Source organism: Mus musculus, chromosome 8 (assembly GCF_000001635.26).
Source record: "Mus musculus strain C57BL/6J chromosome 8, GRCm38.p6 C57BL/6J".
In the NCBI taxonomy this organism is placed as follows: Eukaryota; Metazoa; Chordata; class Mammalia; order Rodentia; family Muridae; genus Mus; species Mus musculus.
Window position 1 is genome coordinate 123,772,712 of NC_000074.6, and position 22,212 is coordinate 123,794,923.

The following is a 22,212-nucleotide window of genomic DNA, read 5'->3' on the forward strand; positions in this document are numbered from 1 at the left end:
CTTGGCCCCCTGCAGAGCCAAAGCAAAGCACCGTTCCTTCCTCCCACTCCCCTCTGCACCCCCCAAGAGGTCATTCCAATTCTCTTGGGGTCTCCACTAACACCCAGCAGTGTTCCTCAGATCCCTGCCAGCTAGAACAGGGCCTGGGCACTTCCTGGTCCTGGATGGAAAAGCCAGCGCAGGCTTTGTTGTGGGCCTCTCCTGGGAGGACTAACACAGAGGACCCGTACCATTCTAGGACCTCTGCTATATGCTGGGTACTGACAGGTACAGAAGCTGCCACCTGCCCAGACTCCAAACCTGAAAGAATCAGAAGAGCTGGGGGGGGGGGGGGGGAGAGAATGCTGATTAGCATAAACGCAAAGCCACCAGGCGGTGCCTGCTTAGCAAAAGATGCAGAGTGAGCTGGTAGGAGATGACACCCAGCCAAGGCCTCACTGGCTGACAGTCACTAGAGAAGCCCTGGGGTAGTTAAGGGACTGGCTAGAGGGGTTAGGTGTGACCAGTTACTCAGGCCTAAGGCTGGCCATGCTGCCCACAGCTCTAGAAAGAAACAAGCTATGAGGTTCTCCCAGTCCAGTCTCACCCTCCCATCCCACCAGCATCTCCCTCAGAGATGCAGAGACAGCCTGGAGTGGAGCCACCGCCTCAGACGCCATTGAAAGCTTTATTAGACGCCATTGAAAGCTTTATTAGACGCCAGTGGCCTTCCTGTGGAGCTGTGGGGGCTGTGACAGAGTACTGCGTTGTGGAAGAAGGCCCCTGACATCCTCTGCTAGGACACCCCGGAGGAAATCCACTCATCCAGTCTGATGAGGGTTCACAGCCTCCCACCTGCTTGTGACTTCTGCGCAGCCTCACCTGCAGCAGCTGAGGGCTCCTCCCCGTCACGGCCGTCAGTCTGTCATCTGGCTCACTTAACAGCCTAACTTCTCCTCATCCACTGGAGTCTCAGCCTTATCGCTAGCAGATGTGCCTGGAGCAGCTGTTTTCAGATTGGATTACCCGGGAAGGATCTTTGACATACAAAGGGCGGCTAAATATCTACAACCTACACATTTCCAAGCCTTTATCTTTTATTCATTAAGGCAGCCTTAAAACTCCTGATGGCGGCCGAAGCTTGAGCCGGGGAGGTGGAAATCTGCACGCAGAGGGAGGGGCTGGGATGTCTCCTTGCCACAGACTTGTTCCACACTGCTCTGCTGCCATTACTGCATGGTGATGTCAGAAAATGGGCGGTGAGCAGCGGCGATGGCCAGCTCTTCTGGAACAGGATTCAGCTAAACTTGATGCTGCGTTGCATTTGGGGTGAGCTATAGAGTATGGCCTGTCCCCAACTTAGCCACCCTGGCTCCTTCAGGTGAGGGTGAGGAGGATCACTATGTTGCCTGAGGCTCTCAGGCACAGCACCAACTCCTCTGGGTGGGATGGTGTTAGCGTCTGCTCTCTTGTCCATGCGGAGATTCTGCCCCTGTCTGGAACAAATCAAAGAGTCTCCCATTTAACCAGGCAGACTGGGATGCTGGGGGAGATGAGAAATTTGTCTTACGTTAAGTTTCTATTGCTGTGGTAAGACACATAACCAAGGCAACTGACAGAAGAAAGGGTTTATTTGGAGTTTATAGTTTCAGAGGGCGAGAGTCTGAGAGCATCATGGCAGGGAACATGACCGCAGGCAGGCAGGTGTGCTCCGCACTGGAACAGTCACTGAGAGCTTACGTAGACAGAGTCTCACTGTGTAGCTCTGGCTGTCCTGGAATTCACTATGTAGAGTAGACTGGCCTCAGACTCACAGAGATCTGCCTACCTCTGCCTCCCAAGTACTGGGGCTAAAGGTGTGTACCACCGCACCCAGCAAGAGAGCCTACACTTTGAGATAACTCACAAGACAAAGAGAACTAATTGGGAATTGTGAAAGTATTTTCAAATCTTAAAACCCACTCCCAGTAACACACCTCCTCCAACAAGGCCACACCTCCTCCTCCAACAAGGCCACACCTCCTCCAACAAGGCCACACCTCCTCCAACAAAGCCACACCTCCTAATCCTTCCCAAATCATTTCATCAGCTAGGGACCAAGTAGTCAAACATATCAGCCTAATGGGGGCCATTCTCATTCCAAACACCCCCCCACACACACACACACACACAAACACACACACACATTCCAGTAAATTGGATATTTGTTTGTCTATCAGAGCAATAGATGACTTTTCTCAAAAAAAAAAAATCCTTAAAAAGTGGGACAGCTATGGGGAGCACCCTGTGCTCTCTGCAGAGCCACTTTGGGCATTCCAGTTCATGGTGATTTTCATTTTGAGCTCTAGGACCTTGGGTAGCCATGGTGTCGTGTTCTCACTTGTGGCCTGAGCTAAGGAGTCCTTGGAGTTGTTAACAACAGCTGCATCACAGGGGACCCCGGGTTGTTGGTATCCCCTCTGCAAAGGCCCTGTCCTCAAGCATTCATGTCCTAAAAACTAGGAACTGGGTGTGTGGGTTCTGGGGGATATAATTCAGCCAGATGTTGTGCCAGATGTTGCAGCTGTTGTACCCAGTGATTTGATGCCACTCTGACATGTCAGGAGCTGACCAGCAGCCATGTGGCTACTCTGTGCCCCTGCTCACACAGCTGTGCACACCGCTGATCATGAGCACTGATGTTGGACCAGCATGACCTGACTCTGGCTGGGCCTCTTGTTTGGGATAGACACTTTGTGAGCCTTGCCCTCCCAACACCTCCATTTATTTGTGTGTGAAGTCACCATGACATCCTCTGTCCTTGTCCCAAGGAGATCTGGACCAGGGTGGGTATGCCAACACCTATGTTCTCTCTCTAGGTGGAGCTCCAGGCCTGGCTGCGATGCACGGGGACCCCTACCATGTCCCACGAGACAGTTCACTCACTGTCCTCAGAAGAGGTTGCCTAAGGATTTCAAGCTCTTGGGCAGAGCACGCATCTGTCCGGATCCCCTAATGTTCCAGAAATCAGGCTCATGCCAGAATGGCTCTTGGCTTGAGGGGGTGCCTGTAGACTCTGGTCCCTCCTCTTTGTCCTTGGTCCCTCCCTGGACTCTGCCTCAGCAGCCACAGCCACCTCAGGGGACTGCCTTTGCTCTGCCAGAAACTCCTGAAATTTTCAAACAGGGCATCTAAGGGCTCTCCTGAAGCCTTATCTATGCCCTACAGAATAGCCTCCAGTCACACAGTGCCTCCCTTGTTGTGACCTCGGGCCCCTGGTACTTCTCCCCCCACCCCCACTTTCCTCACCTGGGCACAGAGCTCCAGCCATATTCCATCTGTCAACTGTCCTGTCATCCCAGTGGCATTTGTGCTGGCAATGTCCTTTGGGAAAGGACAGATAGCTTGGGGCTATACTGGTGACCTTGTGCAGAGTGGGGCATCCTGGGTCCATTCCATCTGTGCCCTTGATCTAAACGTGGGAATAGGGGGTCTAAGAACACATGAGGACCACATGTCATCTGTAAAGATGGGGTCCTGGGTCCTGTTCTGTGAGGGGCAGGGCCTCCCACTTCCCAACACACAGGGAAGTCCTTCAACTCACGTCTTTGGAAAGTAACACAATCAGGCAGACAGAAATGAATTCACACCACACATCTTAGTTAGGGTTTCTACTGTTGTGATAAAATACCATCGATCAAAGTCAACACGGGGATGAGTCTATTTAGCTTTCAGCTTTCAGCTGGGGGATGTCGGAAACTTCAGGCTACTGAGAAACTGACTTCTCCGTGATCAGCTTGTATAATTGGGGGAAACAATAGGTATTTGAACCTTTGGGCTGAGTAGAGGGATGAATGTACATCATTGGTCCGGGCCAGGGTGCTAGGGACACCTCATTTGCATAAGGAGGAATTCCAGGTTCTGCTGGACATGACCTTATAAGGGGAAAGGAAGTTTAACCTGGCTACCAGACTACCTAACCTCCCCTGGTGGAGCAAAGTTGTGGGCATAAGTCTACAGGGACATGCAGGCCCAGGGCAGGGGACGGGGGAAGGGGACACAGTCCGATTCCTGATGGTCTCCAAACAGGATTTCCAGAGTTTGGACATGCCTTGACCCCACTCTTGATCCAGGCCTGCTCCCCACAGCTCCACACAGCTCCTCTGGCCCCACAGAACACAGTTCATCATTGAAGGAAATCAGTGCAGAAACTCAGGGCAGGTATCTGGAGGCAAGAACTGAGTGAGGCAGAGGCAATGGAGGAGTGCTGCCTACCAGAGGAGGGTTGCTCTTCATAGCTTGTTCAGTCTGAGTTCTTAGAGCACCTAGGACCAGCACCCCAGGGGTGGTGCCCATGATGAGCTGGGACCTCCACATCAATCGTTGATCAAGAAAGTGCATACAAGCTAGCCTTTTCTGGTGGGAGCGTTTTTTCTCAGTTGAGATTCCTGCTCCCCAAATGTCTCTAGCTTCTGTCAAATTTAGACAGAAAGACAGACAGCTACAGGTGAACATCACCTCAACTTGAGCAGGTACAAAGCTGCAGGGTGAGCTTGTTGATTGTTTCAATCCCGGGCCACATTCAGAGGCTGGACCTGTGTGTCCTTTGTTACCAGGGTCTGTCCTACCTCTCTGTCATTCCACGCTGATGCAAATCAGCCCAGGTTACATACAGTTTCTGATATCGATTGATTCAGCCCAGGTTACAGTTTCCGGTACCAATTGACCCAGCTACCTCACAGTGCCTCCAGGACAGGCTAAGGGCCAGCAGCTGAATCCAGTAAACAGAAATGTAAGAGCTTGGGGGTGGGGGAAGGCGGGGAGCCAGTGGCAGCCAGCGCTGGGACACAGCAGGCAGGACAGGCTTCTTGAGCCAAGGCCAAAGCACAGCAAAGGGGCTCAGTTCTTAGCAGATCTGCACAGGGTGAAAGGCCTCTCAGGAGGGACAATAGCTCATCTGACTTGGCGTGGAAACTCTGTTGTTTCTTTTCCCAATTCGGGGAAATCCCAAGCCGGATTTGCCCATTCTGTTTGCACAAGACAGAGCTACCTTCTCCAAAAGGGCTGCAGGCTGTGTTCATGGAGAGAAAGCCTCAGCCCGGAGACATAAAATTGCTGCAACTGGCACCTAGTCCCAGCTGCCATTTCCTTCTGATTAGACCACTGAAAGTCTTTGTGAAGGAAAAGCTAAGAAAGAGGCTTCATGGGGAGAAATGGCCCAAGAAACTAGAAGGTCAGGCAGAGACTAAGAAAGGAGCTCCAAACTGGGGCCCAGTGACAGCCAGCGAGGGCACACCAAGAAGGGCGTGGCTGCACTAAAATGAAAAGTGCAGTCTGAGCTGCACAGTTCCTGCACACACACACACACACACACACACACACCACGTATACTCTACATTTGCACATCTACTATACACCCTGAATTCTACTGAAGGCTGTGTGGCCTCCAGATAGCCATCAAAGACCCTGTCCCTGGGTCTCCACCATAGTGCAAGATCCCACTCCGATGTGGCACTTGTCAGAAAACTGAGCTCCTCCAAATGCCAGCTGCAGTCCAACAGAAGCAGCTCAGGAACCGCCACCTCTAATCCACTGCACCTCAAGAGACCTGGAGCCGGGCTCTCCAGACCACCCGGCCATTCCTACCCACGGATGCCTGGTCCACAGGGACTGTGAGTGGCGCCAGTGTCAGCCACTGTATTGTGAGATAATTTGCCACATAGTGATGGTCAGGAAGTACAAATGTAGATCATACTCAAAGCCAGGATGGAGGCCAGGATGGAGGCTGCAGGGTTAAAGAGAACGTATATAACACTGTTTCCCAAATGTTCTTGTTATGCAACACTTTTCAAAGAGCCCAGGGGTCATCGGAAAGCAGAGAATACAACCTCCTTCCGAGGGACACCACCTCCACTGCTACTTATAGCTAGGTCATCTTCAAAAGGTCGCCAGTCCAGGTAACATCATCTGCTTACCTTGATTGACGACAGGTCCTGGTCCCAGTGGGGCCCTGGCAGAGGTCCCTCCCTCTTCTCCATCAGTACAGCCTCAATCCTACCTGAGGCCAGCTCCCTAGGGTGCATCGAGGAATGAAGTGTGGGGGTCTACCTGCCAGGAGAGCTTCCCTAGGACGTAGACATTTTGAGTGTGTGTGCTTTCAGAGCTATCTCCTGTTAGCAATATGGATTTTAGAGCCTCATACTCAAGATCTACTAAGTGTGTGTGTGTGTGTGTGTGTGTGTGTGTGTGTGTCTATGTGTGTACATGTACAGGTGTGTGTGTGTGTGTGTGTGTGTGTACATGTGCAGGTGTGTGTGTGTGTGTGTGTACATGTGCAGGTGTGTGTGTGTACATGTGCAGGTGTGTGTGTGTGTGTGTGTAGGTGTAGATATGAGGTGAGGGGGAGATGTGGGTGTGGCCAGAGGACAATGGTGGCTGTTGTTTTTCAGGCATCAACCACCTTGTTTCTCTGAGCAAGGGTTCCTCACTGGCCCGGAACTTGACAAGTAGTCTATAATGGCTCACAGGGTAGCCCCAAAATTCTCCTATCTCCATTTCCACAACACTGGGATTACAAACCCATGACCCCCACTCCTGGTTTTTGTTGTTTGTTTGTTTTTTTAATGTGGATTCTGAGGATTGAATTACTCACTGGGCATTTCCCTCTGCCCCCTCCCCATGTAATTACGTGCTAGTCACAATCTACATTTCACTAGTGGGTGACGACTTTGGGTTGTCACCAGTGCTGAGCGCCTTCCCAAATGCCCACTTGCTCCTCCCGAGAACATTGAGCGGACACTGGGAAATGCCCAGACACAGAAGCTGAGGGCAGAGAGGGCGCTAAGGGCATGGCTGAGGCTAGAGTTGCTCCCTAGGTCCTCAAAGCCTCCAGCCAGTGGGTAAAGAACATCCCTGAGGATGCAGGCTGTGCTCACAGGGAGAGTCAACCCCACATAGTCCACCTGCTACAGACACTGGTCCTGTCAGCAGGGTGGTCTCAGTGTATGAGGCTGGTCAGAAATGTTCTGAGGTCATGGCTCTGAATGATCCACCCAGGCCTGGGGAAAGCCAGAGAAGCCAGTGAGGCATAAGAAAGCCTTGAGAAGCCAGGTGGCACACACCTTTAGTTCCAGCATTTGGGAGGCAGAGGCAGGCGGATTTCTGAGTTCGAGGCCAGCCTGGTCTCAGAGTGAGTTCCAGGAAAGCCAGGGCTACACAGAGAAACCCTGTCTCGGAAAAAAAAAAAAAAAATCCTTGAGAACCATGCTGCCTTTCGGTCCCCACTGGTGGAGCTCGTGACTGGAGTTCTGGAAGCCGTGAGCCATTGGAAGTATACATACTTTCACAGCAGAGAGACATTCTGTGAAGTGAAAACTAGAGGCCTGTCAATCAGACACTGAAAGACCTGCTGAAAGCACAGAGTGATCGCACACAGGTGAAGGGTTCATAATTCCTCCCATTCCCAACCCACCCACGACAGAAGGGGTGTGTGGGTACCTGTGCCAAGTATATGCCACGTGTGTGAGTGCATTAATATGTCCCTGCATGTGGTGTGTGTGTCCCTGTACACACACATTTGATGAATTTGTGTTTGTATGCATATCGTCTATAGACTGACTGTGCTCTGTGTGGAATGTTTAATAAAATGTGTGTACACTTGTGTGCATTTTGTGTGTTCGCGCTTGTGTGCTGGTGGATGTTTGAATACGTCTGCCTGTGTGTTTGTGTAGACACCCCTATGTATACAATCATGTCTCCGTGTGTATATATTTGTGTGCCTTTGTGTGATGGTGTGCGAGCTGGCTAGGATTTTTTGTTTCGTTTTGTTTTGGTTTTTTTTTTTGTCAAGTTGACACAAGCTAGAGTTAGCTGAAAGGAGGGAACCTCAGTTGAGAAAATGCTTTCATAGGATCCAGCTGTAAGGCATTTTCTTAATTGGTAATTGATGGGGGAGGGCCCAGCCCTATGGTAGGCGGAGCCATCCCTGGGCTGGTGGCCCTGGGTTCTATAAGATGCAGGCTGAGTAAGCCAGGAGAAGCAAGCCAGTAAGCAGCAGCCCTCCATGGCCTCTGCATCAGCTCCCGCCTCCAGGTTCCTCCCTGTTTGAGTTCCTGCCCTGACTTCCTCCACTGATGGATGATGATGTAGAAGTGGAAGTCAAACACACCCTTTCCTTCCCAACTTGGTTTTGGTCATGATGTTTTGTCACAGCTATAGAAATCCTAATTAAAACGGTGTGTATTCACATTTGGAAGAGGAATGCTTGGCCTCCCTCCTACCGCAGCCCAAACGATGGGATCGCTGCACAGGGCAGGGGGCATTCTCCTCAGGCCCAGCTGCCCTCACTATCAATCAGGAAGTGGGGTCCTTTGAACTTTCAAAGGCTGGAATAAAGCCTGGGAAATGTCTGTATGCACAGAAGCCAAGAAGGGTCACCGCAAGATGAAGTGTGCTGTAGCTGTCCACTCTGGTCCCTCTGCCTTTCAGAACCAATGTCCTGGCTCTAGGGTGGTTCTTCTCCCGCCACACCAACTCTGTCCCATAGAGTCTGGGCCTGACTGTGGCCACTGGACTCTACGTTACTGAGAAGTTCGATGTTGCAGAGGTCCTGCACCAGATGCTAATTACAAGTAGGAGCTGGAGAAGACAGATGCACACTGATCAGTGCAGTCAGCAGGTGTGGCCTTGGCTTGATGTGCCCCGTGTCCTACATCTGTCACACCTGCTGGGCTGTGGGGCCCTGTACTGTGATTGATTGAATGTAGGTGACGTCATCTGCCTGAACTACAGGCACGGTCAGTGCTCGCACTGGTGTGGGGCTGGAGCTGTAAGGCTAAGCTCCCAGGCACGGGCTGAATGTCTCTCCTCCCTACCCCAGCATCACATCTGTCTGTGACTGGTCTCAGACAGGACCCGGATACCAGTCCAGGAGCCGTGTGCCACCTGTTTAGGGTGTGCCCACTCAGGCTGCCCTGGTGTCAGTTGATTGGCTGGTTGGCTAGACCAGGCCTTGGGTATTCTGGAGAATAAATCAACATGAAGCCTTGGTTGTGGGAGGGGAGGAGCTCGGCAGTTATTTCTCTTCCAGCACAGCCTCCCACCACGGGGCTCTCTCTGGGACCCAGACTGAGAGATAGCTCCCATCACAGCCTCCCACCACGGGGCTCTCTCTGGGACCCAGACTGAGATAGCTCCCATCACAGCCTCCCACCACGGGGCTCTCTCTGGGACCCAGACTGAGATAGCTCCCATCACAGCCTCCCCCCACGGGGCTCTCTCTGGGACCCAGACTGAGATAGCTCCCATCACAGCCTCCCCCCACGGGGCTCTCTCTGGGACCCAGACTGAGAGATAGCTCCCATCACAGCCTCCCCCCACGGGGCTCTCTCTGGGACCCAGACTGAGACAGCTCCCATCACAGCCTCCCCCCACGGGGCTCTCTCTGGGACCCAGACTGAGAGATAGCTCCCATCACAGCCTCCCACCACAGGGCTCTCTCTGGGACCCAGACTGAGAGATAGCTCCCATCACAGCCTCCCACCACGGGGCTCTCTCTGGGACCCAGAGAGAGATAGCTCCCATCACAGCGTCCCCCCACGGGGCTCTCTCTGGGACCCAGACTGAGATAGCTCCTCGGGTGGCTCCTGTCAGGTGGTGGTTAGTCTCCCTTACACACAGGATGACCATCTTCTCAGAACAGAGGATTTTCAACTAAAACCAGGACAAGTTGATCATCTGGCCACACTAAGAGATGAAACCTAGAGATGGAGTGTAACAGATCCATGATCCAGTTCCAGGGCAGGGCCAGCCAAAACTAAGGGAGAAAGCCTTCATAGGTATCAGCTCAGAGCTCAGTCCCTGGGCACAGAGCCCAAGCCTCCTCAGAAAGGCTTCCTTCCATACATATACACACACACATTACTAAGACCCCTTCAGGAGCTTGTCCCAGCTTGGCACAGACCCTAACTCTTTGGGAAAGCCAGATCTGTGCCCCACAACACAAATACCAGGGCTACCAGACCTCTGAAGTGACCTGTCCAGGTAGGTGCCCAGGGATGCTTCTATAAGTCTGGCTTTGAATGCACACATACACACGCTCACACACATACAACCACACACACTCAAATATATACACACTCACACACATACATACTCACCACTCACATACACACCACACACACACATTCACAGACACACTCACCATTCACATACACTCACACACCACATACACTCACATTCACACACACACACTCACATATACACTCACAACTCACATACACACTCACACACCATATACACTCACATTTACACACACACTCACAGACACACTAACCATTCACATACACACTCACACACAGCACACAAACTCACATTCACACACACTCGCAGACACACCACTCACATACACACACACACACACACACACTCACAGACATGCCACTCACAGACACACTCACAGACATACACACATTCACACACACTCATACATACACACCACACACACTCACATTCACACACACTCATAGACATGCCACTCACAGACACACTCACAGACACACACACATTCACACATCATACACACCACACACACTCACATTCACATACGCATCACACACACATGCACACACACACACTTACAGACTCACATACCACACACACTCTCACACATACACACTCACCACTCACAGACACACATACCAGACACCCTCACAGACACGCACAGACACACACACACACACACACACACACACACACACACACACACACTGGTATCTGCATTATACTGTGCTCCACCATGGTGGATGCTGAGCAGACAGAAGTGGTTTGCCACAACCATGGGAACAACCTTCACACTTTTATTCTTGTTGGTGTTCTTCAGTCCATTTGGCACACAGAAAGGGTGGGCTGGAGTGCTGAGGACACTGGCTCTTTGGTTTTGAGTGATGAGAGTCCAGGTGAAGTCATTGGCACATCTACAGCCTGGAAGGGGCTCCTACACTGTGGTGGCTCAGCATCCTTCCCTTCCATGCCCACTCATGCAAGGAGGTTAGCCTCCAGCACAGGGCATGAACACGGGAGGAAGGAGGAGGTGGTACAAGGTTGGGGTGCTCAGTGTGCTCCCCAACTCCTCCCAGTATTATTAGGTCTCCACTTCTTGGCTCCACACAGCTGGGATTGTGTTTGTCAGCAAGCTGTGACTTCAGGCTGTGACTTCAGCAGCCCCAGGAGGCAGAGTGGGCTCCTTAAGAAACAGTGACTCCAGGAGTTTGACAGCTCAAAGGAGGTGGCCCAACTGCAACTACCCTGCGCTGATTTCTGCTGCTCAGGCTTCTGTTTGCACAGTGCAAAGCTGGCCAGGCAGGGAGAGGACTGGACTTGTACAGATAGCAGCAGCTAGCTTGCACCCTCTGCTGGCTGCTTTCGGATGATAGCTTCACCAAAGCCGCAGCAGCATTCTGCCGCCATGCTGGAACACATGCTGGAACACAGTATATATAATGCGTGTGTGTGTGTGTGTGTGTGTGTGTGTGTGTGTGTGTGTGTGTGTGTGTGTGTGTGTTTGTGTGTGAGTGTGTGTGTGTGTGTGTATGAGGGTATGTTTGTGTGTGAGTGTGAGTGTGTGTGTGTGTGTGAGGGTATGTTTGTGTGTGTGGTGTGGGTGGGGAAGGGTGAGGGTGTGGTGAATATGTGTATGTGAGGGTATGTTTGTGTGTGTAGTGTTTGTGTGTATGTGTGAATCTGTGTATGATGTGTGTATGTAAGTGTATGGTGTGTGTGTGTGTGCGCGCGCACACTCAAAGCCAAGCTTACAGCAGTGCAGAATTCCAGCTGCAAGGGGTCGTAGCAGTAGACAGGATGCCTGAGCTCAAAGTTCACTGAAGAGGCAAGCAATGAGGCCAGTCCTTGACCAATGTGAGAATGGTAAACCTGTGTGTGCACAGAGCCTGATAAGGAGCCGAGGAAGCACTTCATTAGGAAAGACCTGGTGAGCTCCAGGTTTCATGAGAGGCTTTCCAAAAACAAGATGCAGGGGGCCCGAGAATGACGCCAGAAGGGCAGAGAATTGAGAATAAAGAATTGACCAAGGGCTGGAGAAATGGCTCAGCAGATAAGAGCACTGACTGATCTTCCTAAGGTCTTGAGTTCAAATCCCAGCAACCACATGGTGGCTCACAACCACCTGTAATGAGATCTGTCGCCTCCTTCTGGTGCATCTGAAGACAGATATAGTGTACTTACGTATAATAATAAATAAATCTTTGGGCCAGAGCAAGCTAGGACTGAGCAAGCAGGGCTGACCAGAATGAGCAGAGGTCCTAAAACTCAATTCCCAACAACCACAACCACATGAAGGCTTACAACCATCTGCACAGCTACAGTGTACTCACATACATAAAATAAATAAATCTTAAAAAAAAATAATTGACCCAGTCTGGCTTCCATTGTGACCATGAGTCCACACAAACATGTACATATATCTCACACAAACAGGTACATACACACACACAAACATGTACATACACATCACAGAGAGAGAAAAATTATTGTCAACAACAATACTTATTTAAGAAGCTCACAGTGGTAACATACACTTTGGCACTTGGGAGGTAGAGGCAGGTCGATCAAGGAATTCAGGGTCAGCCTTGGATATATAGAATTTTCAAGGCTAGCCTGGGCTACATCAGACCCTGTCTCAAAAACAAAACAAAAGACTAACATTTGAGTCTCACAATGTTCAGCGTGGCGCCTTTGTTGGCTCTCCTGTTCCTTGGAGGAACCCTGAAGTAATATTTCAGCTATCAGCTATCAGAAATGGGTCCTAGACATGCAAACGGACTTACGTGTGCACGGGAGCACATCCAGGAAGCAGGCATGGGGAGCGAAAGGGACAGGAGAAGTTACATAACGTAACAAGTGGCAGGCATCATCTAAAGAGTCAAGGATGTCTTGTGTCCATCTTTAGCCCTGCTACCCTGGAAACCAAAACAAACAATCCCACAAATTAAGTGGTTAAGACTGCTGCGTCGGGCTGCACCAAGGAAACCAGCTGCTGCCCTCCTTGGTCAAGCATCTATTCCAGCACCAGGACCACCAGGATCCTAAGCCAAGCAGGCATAAGGCCTGGGCCATGGGAGTCCAGGCGTGGCAGCTTCACAGTAAGTCGTCTTTCAGGTTTTGAAAGGAATGTGGCCTTCCCAAGGACATGGAGAAAGGTTGGCAGAGATGTAGAGACACCTGAGCCTTACTCCAGGTCCTGAGACCAAGAGCTCATATTTCTCCCACTCTGTTCTCCCCTGCAAGGTGTTCTGCCCTGCCTGTCTGGCCAGAGAGGCCGTGAGCCCAGGGTAAAATCCATCTTGACTGACTTTAGGAGACTGGCTCTTTCCCAAACACACAGGCTGCTCTGGGGCCCCCAAGGAGACAGAAGCCACCAATTGACTCCTGGTGATAGAGCAGTGGCTGTTGCCCCGTCAAAGGACATCAAGGACCCTGGGACTTTGTCTCCATTCCACCCAGAGGGGGAAGCAGATGAATGGGGTGGCAGTGGAAAGTGGCTGGGGCAATCTGAGTTCGAACCTTGAAACCGGAGACCTGGCAGATCAGGCCAGCTTTGTACCTACCTTCCAAGGAAGGACCCTGGCTCTGAGAGTGCCCAGCCAAAGTCAGGGGCCAAGCTAAGTTGGCACAAGCTAGAGTCCAATGTGCCAGGGACATTCCGTTAACAAAGCACAAAGGGTTGAGGAGAAGCAAGCCGTCCCGTCTCTGCACAGGCTAAGCCTGGCTGTGTTTACCCAGCAGGACAGAACGTTCTCTGTTGAAAGCTCCTTGGTGGCCCTACTGTCAAGTCCTCAGACCCCAGACTCAGGTCTGTACAGAGTAAGCCTCCCACAGCACTGCTGGAAGAAGCCTGCAGCGAGGTCCTAGAGCTCAGCTCATAAGTTAGATGCAGCCACTTCTCGGGCTCTCAGAACCAGCAGGAAGGGAGCTGCTGGGGTCCCACTGAGGCTGGTTAAAGAAGGCCTTTGGGGACAGAATAACACCGAGAACTACTTCCGAGTACCTACATCTTACTACTTCTGGTCATGGAAACCGCCCAGCTGGATGCTCTGCAGCCCTGAGCAGCCACGGTAGCATTCAGAGGCTCAGCCTCAGCTTCCCCAGCACCGCCTCTTCCTGTCTCTCATCTCTGCTCAGTGAGATGATGGACAAGAGACAGTGACTTGCATCAGCCTAGAGAATATCCCAACCAGGCTGAGGCAGGAAGTTCACTTAGAGTTCCAGACAACCTAGGCTACAGGGTAAGACTTGGTCAAAATTTTAAAAAGAGAGAGAGAGAGAAGAGGAGAAGGGAGTGGGCGGGGGGGGGGGGGACCTTGAAAGGACCTCAGTGGTAGAGCACTTCTTGCCTAGTGTGCAAGAAGTCCTGGGTCCACCGGAAGGAGGACCACCCTTGGCCCATGGGAGGGAAGAAAGGAGAGGGGAGGGGAGGAAAAGAAGGAGGAAGAAAGAAGGGAGGGAGGGAGGGAAATATCAAAACTGAAAAACTATAAGGCTCAGAAATAAAATAGCTGGCAAAGAAGGTTTCACTACCTCACCCTGTCGCTAAGCCTTGAAGCCAACACCTGACCCACCACCATCTCTAAATGAGTTCTGTTCCCACTGAACCCTGCTGGTCTCGTGTCCCAGACCTCTGTGTCATCTCATCTCTACCCCATCCTCACCTGTCAGATCAACCCTTGAGCCCTCGAGAAGCCAAGGAGAGGAAATAGAAGGCCACACTCCCCACAGCTGAGGGGCGTGGCCCCTCGGGGTGGCTGCAGTCCAGGGAGCAAAAAGCAAGGCAGAGAAACGGGGAAAGCAAACAGGAAATAGCACAGGCAGCAGCAAGGAGCTGAAATGGATGTTAGGAACCAATCGACCCGGAAGGAGACTCCAAGAGACTCTCTTCTAAGCAGAGCTGAGATCCACAAAGTCGAGATGCGCATGCTCCGTTATCACTTACCACCTTGCGTTGTGTCTGGAGCGCTGGGATCGCACCGGAAGTCAGCGCTGAATTAGCTCAGCTTTTCTACACAGACACCTCAAGTGTCCGAGCCTGCCCCGCATTTCCTTTTCCTCTCTGAGGATGTAACGAATTATCTTGACACAGGGAGACCAGACACAACGTTCTACAGGTGAACTCACAGTTCGAGGCAGTAGCTGGCTAGTGGAGGTGCTGCTGCTGCTGGGGTGGGGAGTAGTAGTGGTAGGGAGGTCGGTGGTGGTGGTGGAGGTGGAGGTGAAGATGAAGCAGAAATGGTGGAGATGTGATGTTGGCGGTGGTAATAGTAATAACGGTGGAGATGCTGGAAGAGAAGTGCAAATTGCAAGTTGCAAATGACTTGAGAGCCCGTGATTATAATCCCAAAACAAATAAAATAATACAATACAATACAATACAATACAATACAATACAATACAATACAATACAATAAAACAATAAAATAACAACAGAGAAAAAGAGCAATCCGGGTGGTACAAAATATTTAGGTTTCTCTAAGATCCTAAAACACACCACAGATCTTAGACGATCAAAAACTGACTCTGAGCCGGGCATGGTGGCACATGCCTTTAATCCCAGCACTTGGGAGGCAGAGGCAGGCGGATTTCTGAGTTCCAGGCCAGCCTGGTCTACAAAGTGAGTTCCAGGACAGCCAGAGCCATACAGAGAAACCCTGTCTCGAAAAAACCAAAAAATAAAAATTAAAAAAAAAAAAAAACTGACTCTGAGGCTGGACCAGCACAAGAACAGCGCACCTGGCATGTCACAGGCAATTTTCTAAAAACCCCAAAATATGGAGAGGAACCTTAAAGGCAGCCCGAAATAAAACAGCTTGTGTGGGGTTCAAAGTTGGCAGAGCTGCAGTTGGCATCCCAACAGAAGCCACGGACACCAGCAGGCAGCACTGGAAGAAGAAAAACCTGCTGACCTAGAATCTCACGCCAACAAATAACACCTGTCAAAGCTGAGAGAGAAATAAGGTTTTCAAACGAGCAAGGGCTAAGACTTTCGCTGCAGGCATCCTTGTTCCGCAGAATGCCTTCAGGAGGGGGAGGGGGTGGAGGGAGGGAAGGAGGGAGGGCAGGTGTGGGAGCATGGGGGTGGATTTTTAAAGCCTTGTGCTTCAGATGTGACTCTTTAAAAGCAGGGGTGAGTCGCCTGTTTCCCGCTTTTGAACACAGAAAGCTTTTTTAAAAGTCTATGTGTGTCACTTCCGTGTTCCCGTGACAGAAGTGAGTAATTGCCACAAGGACTCTGTGACCCTCAAGGTCTGGAATTGTACAGAACTCATGCCACTGCTGGTCTAAATCAAACCGTGGAGCTTGCATTGCACGAAGCATATATTTTCCTGGCCTCAAATCCTGCCTCTGCCTCCTCCCAAGGACTGTGATATGTGTGTGCCACTTCATTTACGTGGGATGGGACCCATAGCTTTGTACACAGGAGGGAGGCATTCTATTAAGGGAGCGACAGCCAGGGCCCAGAAAGAGAAAATTTATTTCAGATCATGTTTCTGCTGTGACGTTTGGGATACATTTACTTAAAGTAAAAGCTACCTGTGTTAGCAGAGTTCTGGGAGTTTTGTTTGTTTGTTTGTTTAAATAGAACAAGGAGCCCAGTCCAGTCTCTCTGTGTCTCTCTCTCCATGTCTATCTCTGTCTCTAGCTCTCTCTGTCACTTGCTAGGCTTCAAGGAAGCTTTAGCAGTACTGTGTCGTTCATAGCTCGGGAGGCTAGAAATCCGCCATGATGTGAAGGCCCAACTGGAACTGACGTAGGCCCTCCTGGGGCTACTGGTAATCCTCACACCTTTTTGTTTATAGATGCTCCAAGCTCTGACCTGCTGTCAAGATGTTCCTCCCTCTGTAGGTCTCTCCTTTTCGTCAGACACGAGGAACATTGGATTAAGGGGCTGCCCCAGGGCCATTCTTCCTCTCTCTTTCCAGTGTGTACAAGAGAGTGTGTTCGCACGTCCACACATGTGCTGCATATGGAGGACAGAGGACACGGGGCAGGAGACAGGAACGTCCGTCCTTCCAGGGACTGAATTCAGGTTGCCAGGTTTGCTGCCAAGTTCATTCCCCAGTAAGGATGGGCTACCTCAACAGCCCGTGTCATATCTTCCTGTTCTTTGTGTATGAGTGCTTTGCCTGTATGTATGTATGTATGTATGTACGTATGTATACACACCATATGCATGCCTGGTGGCCAGCAGAAGCCAGAAGCTGGAGTTCCAGATGGTTGTGAGCTGCCATGTAGGTGTTGGAAAGGAACCCCAGGTACTCACCCAGAACAGCAAATGAGCTTAACTGCTGAGTCATCACTCCAGCCCAGGTCTTCTCTTTCATAATAGCACCTGCAAAGAACCTTTTCTCCAGATAAGTCACATCCTTTAGGAACACAGTTCAACCCACAACACTTCTATAAACAGCATCCTCCATCGGCAGAGATGGCCACTCCTTCTCAGGCTACCTTGGCTCTCTGGCTCTGCCAGAAGCGAGAGACTCTGGGTGCACAGGCCACCAGGAGGCGCCAGAGGACCAAAAATGATCTCCAACTAACTTTATTGTGTTTCCTTTGCATGAAGGTTCAACTGTTTCTAAAACAAGGGTCTTCAGGCATGACAAGGCAGAGAGAGAGAGAGGACGTCCTAGCATCTCAGTCACAGGTTCTAAGCAGCTTTAAAACTCCCTGGTCTCTTGGGCGGTAATATCACACAATTTTAATCCCAGCACTTGGGAGGCAGAGGTAAGTGAATTTCTGAGTTCAAGGCCATCTGGTGTACAGATTGAATTTCAGGACAATCAGGACTACACACAGAAACCCTGTCTCAAAAAAAAAACAAAAACAAAAAAAAACCCAAAACGAAACAACCTCACTGGTCTCGTGTGTCACGGCCCTGGGAGACAGCCGGGCTCCAGATCTCTCCAGAACATGAGGGTGGATAATGGAGGAGCTGGAGCTCCCCAGAAGCTTTGAGCATCCAGAGAATGGGGTGTCCATCCGGCAATGGCTTACAACAGATGACCAGTCTGAAGTTGGAAACCCAGCCTCATCCCTGAGGGGAGAGGGGACATTTTAAGGCTTCAGGAAGGACATTGGAAGTGGCCACTTCCCTGATGGTCCTATCACTAGTCTTCTTCCTAGTCCCTCCAGCTTTCTTCTAACGTCACTGTACAGCAGGCTTCATGGAACCTCTAAGTCCTAAAGCCTTCTGCAAACCAACTTCCGGTTATCTTACACTCAATGGTGAACAACAGTTCCTCCTTTCCTGGGGGAAACATTCATCCTCTCGGTCCTCTAGCAGGGGTGGGGGAAGAGACACCGGGGGCTTTGGGGGTACACAGAGAGAAAGAGGCATACACACACAGAGACACACAAAAGAGAGGCATACACCCACATACACACACACAAAAGAGAGAGGCGCACACACAGAGGCACAGAGAAAGAGGCACACACAGAAAGAGAGAAAGAGAGAGAGAGGCACACACAGAGAGAGGCATACCCAGAAAGAGAGGCACACACACACACACACACACACACACAGGAGATAAAGGCTCAGACAGGCCTCTTGACTACCTCAGTGGGAATCTGTCTTGAGATTTAATGCTTGGCTGGCTCTAAACAAGCTCCTGGGCTGGGCCTTCGTCGAGGCTCGCACAGCTCCGCAGCTCCCTTTCTGCCCTTTCTGCCTGTTTAGGGCTGTGACAGACAGCACACTCTGGTTCTAGTTCATTTGTTCTGAAAATATTTGCTTGGGACCTAAACTGTACCCGGGTCTGGAGAAGGCGCTCGCGGAGGGAAAAGTAAGAAGAACAAAGACAAGTCTCCAGCCTCAGCGCTTGCATCTGGGGTCAGTGGCTACAAACACTTGACAGAACAGGACAGAACTGTCCTGCAGGAGAGAGGCCCGCAGAGGGGAAGGGAATGGGAAGATGTTCAACAGTAAGGAGACCAGCGATTGCAGTGTTCAAGGGGATGTTGAGGAGAGCTCCCAGCCAACGCCCACCCTGGGGACCACAGGGAGCACAGAAGGGAGGATTCTGGACAGTGCATAGTCCTCCCCACCTTCTGGAGAGCCTTCGAGGCCTGTGTCCTGCAGCCGCTCTGAGCAAAAGAGGAATACCGGGAAAGGAATCCCTTCCATTGGAAGGAAGCTGCCAACACAAAACTGATACTGTAGCTTGAGTGTTAGTTAGTATGTGTACATTTCTAACCATGCTTTCTTCTGAAGGACTCGCCCAGGAGGGTCTCAGAAGATGTCCTCACTGCCCAGACACACAGCGATCTGCATGACTGGCACGCATCAGCCCCCGCCTCTCCACTCTGTTCTCCATAACAGGCTGTAAATCAGTAGCCCCAGGAGCAGAATCACTCCCTGGGCCCCCTGGGATGCTAGACCTGGACCCGAAAGAGGCCAGGGTTCCACAGAGATGACCAGCTGCTCAGAACCACCCATCGGTTGCCCTGTCGTGGGGGACATGGGTGTTATGACCTAGCAGCCTAGCTAGGAGCCTGCAGAGACCATCGGATACTTGGCTTGCTGTGTAACATGCTTCCGCTATTGGCCTTGAGTTTGCCTAGAAATACACGAGAGGCCTTTCTTCCAAATGCCCTCCCTGTCAGGGATGGTGGGTCATGCCTGCAATCGTAGTACTTGGGTGATTTTAAACAAACCTGGGCTACATAGCAAACAAAACTATCTAAAGGAAACAAAGTAGCAGGGGCTGGTGATACATCACAGTGGCAAAGTACTCCCTTAACATGCTCAGTCCTAGTGCCACCAAAGCAAAGCAAAGCAAAGCAAAGCAAAGCAAAGCAAAGCAAAAGGCATTGCACCATGTATAAACCAAGAAAAGGATGCTTACAGAAAAGCAGTATAGATGATCATAGGGTGGTCAGTGCAGAAACTTATGATGCAGATAAGTAGTGGCTCAAACATTCAGACACAGGGCTGGAGAGCGGGTTCAGTGGTTAACAGCACTTGTTGTTCTTACAGAGGATCTGGGTTCGAGACCCAGGACCCAAATGGAGGCTCACTACCTCCTCAGGCACCAGGTACACAGACATACAGGCAGGCAAAAGACTCACAGGCCTAAAAAGTTATTCTAGATGCAATATCGAAAACATCTAATCCGGGTGTTGCGTAATTGGATTAGAAGTGTGGCTTCTTCCGTCTGCACCAGAGTGCGAGTGCAGTCCATCAGAGTTAGCATCGGTGATGTGTTTGACAAAGGTAAGCTGTGCTGTGGTAGATTTTCCATCAGTTAGAGGCTGTGTGGGGTTCTAGCCTGGCTACCCAAGGAGTTATATCTTGAATTTCTCCATTTCTTTTTAATTCACTCACTTCTAGACACTCAGCCTACTTTATTGTTTTTAAATTAAGTTGTAAAACTAACAGTAGCTGCCTTTGGCAGAACACAGTGAGCAGTGTTGTCCAGAAATGAAGACACCTAGGAATGAGTGCTTTGTGGTACTATAAAGGGAGAAGAGAACTGGTGGAGAACTCTGCCCCTCAGTTTGTATATCAGCTTTGGAAATGGGGGCTTTTCAGACGCAATAACTGAGGTGAAACCACGATGCTGGACCTTCATCATATGACGGACATCTTCACATTATGGGGGATGTGAGGAGCTAGGTAGATAGCCCAGTCGTCTGACAAACATGAGAACTGAGTTCAATCCCCAGAACCCACAGGAAACAAGCAGGTACGGCAGCCCAAACCTGCAATCCAGCACTGGGTAGACAGAGATAAACAGATCCCTGGGGCTCACTGGGCAGCCAATATAGCTTACTTGGCAAGACCAGGACGAGACCCTGCCTCCGAAAACAATAAACCCCCAAGGTAGGTAGCATTCTGAGGAGCAATGCCCAGGCTAACAAGATGGCTCAGCAGGTAAAGGCGTTTGTCACTAGGTCTGCCAACACGAGTTTGATTCTTAAGATCTACATGATGGGAGAAAACTGATTTCCTACAAATTATCCTCTGACCTCCACAGTAGCATCACAGCATGCTAAGAGGGAAGGGCCAGCACTTTGAGACCAGCCTGGGCTACACAGAGACCCTGTCTCCAATCACACACACACACACACACACACACACACACACACACACACACACACATACTACCTTAATTAAAAAAGCAAAAAGCTGTGAATTTAGCTCAGCATGAGAGTACATGGTTGCTGTTCAGTCCCCAGCCAGCACCAAAGGAAGAAGGCCCTAGTCCCACTATTTATAATAAAATGTCTCATAATTCAAGTATACTGTGTTGAACAGAGTGCTCTCAGGATGTGGCAGCGGCATTAAGTTCCTTCTAAGTGATTTATGTGCATGTGAGACGAAGGCTCAAGCACATCTCCGTCATCTGTAAGCAAACATTCCCGAGCCTGACAGTCAGTGACAAATCACCCCGGATGTGAAGTGGGCAAACACTGCCCACGAGGAAGAGAAAAGTCAGCCACCAGAAACGACCTCACAAATCAAAAATCACTCGCATGACTGTACTCAGTGGAAAGCAAGACGAACTCCAGGCTGGATCGGAGAGAAGGCTCAGGCAGCAAAATGCTTGCCTTGTAAAGACAAGGATTTTCCTGTGAGCCCCAGAACCCACACAAAACAAACAAACTAACTAACTCACGCTTGAGGCACACGCTTGTGATACTAATGCTGGGGAGAAGACAGGCCAATCTGTTGTGTATGTCTCGGTGGGGCTCGCTCACTGGCTGTCTAGCTTAGTGAGCAAGCTGCAGGCCAGGGAGAAGCGCCTAAGAAATAAAATCTGAAATTTCTCTCTGGCCTCTACAAACACATGAACAGAATTTCATGCAGATCTACACACATACACACACACACACACACACACACACACACACACACACACTACACACACACACACACACACACACACACACACACATACACACACTCCACATATACTCCACACACACACACACACACACACACACACACACACACACACACTGTCTCTCTCACACACATATACACACTACACACACACACACATCACACACACTCTCTCACACATACATATACTACACACACACACCACTCATACACATTACACACACACATACTCACGAACACACAAATGCACATACACAGACATAAAGTAAAATAAAGACTGTGCAATCAAGAGGCTGGACCAGGGATGGGAACTAAGATGCAATCACAGAGCTCACAGTCTCACC

At 50.5% G+C, this 22,212-nt stretch overlaps 1 long non-coding RNA gene across 8 annotated transcripts; it reads right to left on the reverse strand.

The window, feature by feature from the left end:
- Nucleotides 1–1,058: 1,058 nt before the first annotated feature.
- Nucleotides 1,059–18,369, reverse strand: Gm36188. Of its 8 annotated transcripts, none has more exons than XR_879323.2 (4): nucleotides 17,288–18,365; nucleotides 14,963–15,305; nucleotides 12,801–12,932; nucleotides 1,059–1,475 (listed from the first exon to the last, which is right to left on the reverse strand). It is a non-coding gene; the product is annotated as a predicted gene, 36188 (long non-coding RNA). The 8 variants fall into 8 exon arrangements; XR_388164.4 differs by having other exon boundaries at nucleotides 14,682–15,305; XR_003947606.1 differs by having other exon boundaries at nucleotides 1,059–1,471; nucleotides 12,801–15,305; nucleotides 17,288–18,369.
- Between the last annotated feature and the right edge of the window lie 3,843 nt (nucleotides 18,370–22,212).